Source organism: Austrofundulus limnaeus, unplaced genomic scaffold (genome assembly GCF_001266775.1).
Source record: "Austrofundulus limnaeus strain Quisiro unplaced genomic scaffold, Austrofundulus_limnaeus-1.0 Scaffold282, whole genome shotgun sequence".
NCBI classification, from domain to species: domain Eukaryota; kingdom Metazoa; phylum Chordata; class Actinopteri; order Cyprinodontiformes; family Rivulidae; genus Austrofundulus; species Austrofundulus limnaeus.
Window position 1 is genome coordinate 151506 of NW_013952684.1, and position 2883 is coordinate 154388.

Sequence of the window (2883 nt, forward strand, 5' to 3'; positions counted from 1 at the left end):
TATAATAACTAAACAGCCTACAGTATTTTTACAGTTTTTATTTTACAGTTAAAACATATGTTTATCAAATAAAGTCTAATGTTACAACTAATCATGGATCCCTTTAACAACTTAATCTGTAAACTAATCTGAAATAAGAGCTCAGAAGTGAAAATAACAGCCTCTCCTGCTCTGCAGCCTTGTTTCATTTTATGCTGAAAATATTTGTGCTTCAAATAAAGATCATAACTCCCAAACCTGTGAACCTCGCTCTTATTAATCTGTTACAGTTGTAGGTTTTCTGTCAATAATATAATATTTTTATTGGAACATGTTCACATTGCTACTTATTGTTAAATTGAACTTTCACCACACACCATTATAAATACCATTATACTTCTTGAAATACTTTGAAATGTATTTGGAATTCAGAGTATATTTTTCAGGTGAACTCGTCAGTCAGGACAGCAGCAGTTATTAGCAAACACTTTGAACTCAGAATCGTGTTGTTTTATCAAAAAAAACTTGTGTTGAAACTGGTCTCCTCTTTACAGAGCCCGCGAGGGGATATGGGAGTTTTTTTTTCTTTTGCGTTCCCACGCAATAGTACTGCGTTACCTCGCAATACCTTTTGCGTTCCCTCACAAAAGTAGTTTATCACTGTTGTGCCTGCCGGTTTATTAGCAAACTCACATGTTCACCATTAGCGAGTTAGCCTACTGCTTTAATTCAGCTTCAGAATGAATATATCACACAGCCACGCATGGAAGTATGTCTAATGCCGATATTTCAACACAACAGCCACAAAACATCAACGTCAATTTCACAAACTTGTGGCGACACATCCTGTTTTGGTAAAAAAAAGTCTGATTTAATTCAGTTCATATACAAAACAATCGTTTGCGTGGGAACGCAAAAGTATTGCGAGGGAACGTATAAGGAAAAAAAATCCCCCCTGTGTCCCCTCGCAGGCTCTGTACCTCTTGACAGCTTTGAGGAGGAAAATGTATTTTTGTCTCAATCATTCGAAATCCTTCAACATGGCGGACTCTCTTCCTTCTCCTCCAGTGGAGAGGTGAACCCTGCTGTGGTGTCGGGACACTTTTAACTAGCATTATATAAGTACACATACGATATGAGAACCAATACTTCATACTGGTATCATTATCAATGCATGAATTTGATTGAATTAGATTTTATTCTCTACACTGAACTGGACTAAATTGGGCTGTAGGCTCTGAATCTTTACTGTAATACTATTAATACAATGTTTTTGGATTGAATTAGATATTTAATTGGGTTTGAATTTTAATCTGACTGGACTGTCTTATTTGAATACAGAAATTGAATGAATTGAAGATAATTAGGCTGTGTGTGTATATATATATATACGTATATATATTTAATGAATGGGTTTGACTTATGTAAATTATTATGAACTGAAAATAATTTGACTTTAACAAGTGGATTTGAACAAGATGTGATTACTGAGATCTATTTTGCTGATTGTGTGTTTTGAAGATGATGTGAGCAAAAGTTAATCTGAGACATTAGAATTTAAAGTGGTTTGGTTTTCTATATATTTTAGGTGGCATTGTTTGCAGAGCCTCCATCTGACTCTTTCCAACCCGAGCTACCAGCCCTACATGCAGACACTGCAGAATCTTTCACAGGACCCCTGTAAACAGCCCCGGGGGGATCCCTACAGAAGACCTGAGTGAAAGATAGCAGCAGAAGAGGAAGAGCAGCAGTGCTGGTGTGTCCTGGGATGCAGATAAGCTCAGAGAGGGATGGTTAAGTGATTGAAAACCAGGACAGAACGCTCCACGAAGGTTAACAGTCTGTTATTTTTTTTACACAAGCCATCTATTTTTAGTGATCAAATCCTGAAGGCACGCTTGTGCTTTTGCTAACCAGTTGGGACACTACCTGGCTGCAGCTGAAGAAAACTCAGAGCTGGTTGTAACAGGCACTGCTGGCTTTATTAGTGAGCTGGCAGCATCCTCTGTGATGGTTGATGGATTGTAGGGAACTTCTGAAACAAAATTCTTCCAAGAATCGACAGAAACTGTGTTGGAGGTTGATTAGAGATGCCACCAGAGGTCAAACTCATTTACCTAAAGTTCAAAGCATTTTCACCTCATTACACAGTTGGACATTTTCCAGATACAGAGTGAAACTAGGACTTTGATTTATTTGTGTTTGTTTGGCTAATTTTGATTGTTTGCAACAGGACATTACAGAAGGTTAACAGTCTGTGATCTCAGCCAGATCTTTACACCCGTCACCTGTTTTTAGTGTTTTATCAAATTAAATCCCAAAGGCTCCTTCTGTTCAGGGGGCACTAAAACACATGAAGTTTTGTATTAATTATAAATATACCATATTTATTCAAGTATAATACGTAAAATTAAATCCATAAAATCATCCAAAAAGTTGGGAGGTAGTACTGTACTCAGATAAATATTTTTACTTACGAATTTTAACTGAAATATCGGCTTCATTCACAAAATGCCTGAGTCCGGAAATGAGACCGCGTCATAAAAAGCAGTTGAAACGAGATCACCTCTGACACTCCTCCATTCTTCGCGAGATAATAACAGATCCAGGCAGGTGACATGATGTGAAAAAGTGGGGGTGGGGGGGAGCAGTCCTGCACCTTAGTAATGAGAAACTAATGACATTAGCGTGTGACCGGTAGGCCTGTCGCGATAGACAATAAATCAATTAATTGCACGATAACTTTTTTTGAGGTCGGTAAAAAAAAAGACGGCGATAAGTTTCATTTTCCTGCTTGTTTGTTTACTTCGTCTCTCTCCCCTCTCTGCTCCGCTGCTCAGGAGCTCAGCTGACCCCTCCCCTCCTGTTTTCTTATGGCTCGTTCACACCGAGAGCGTTTTGAGC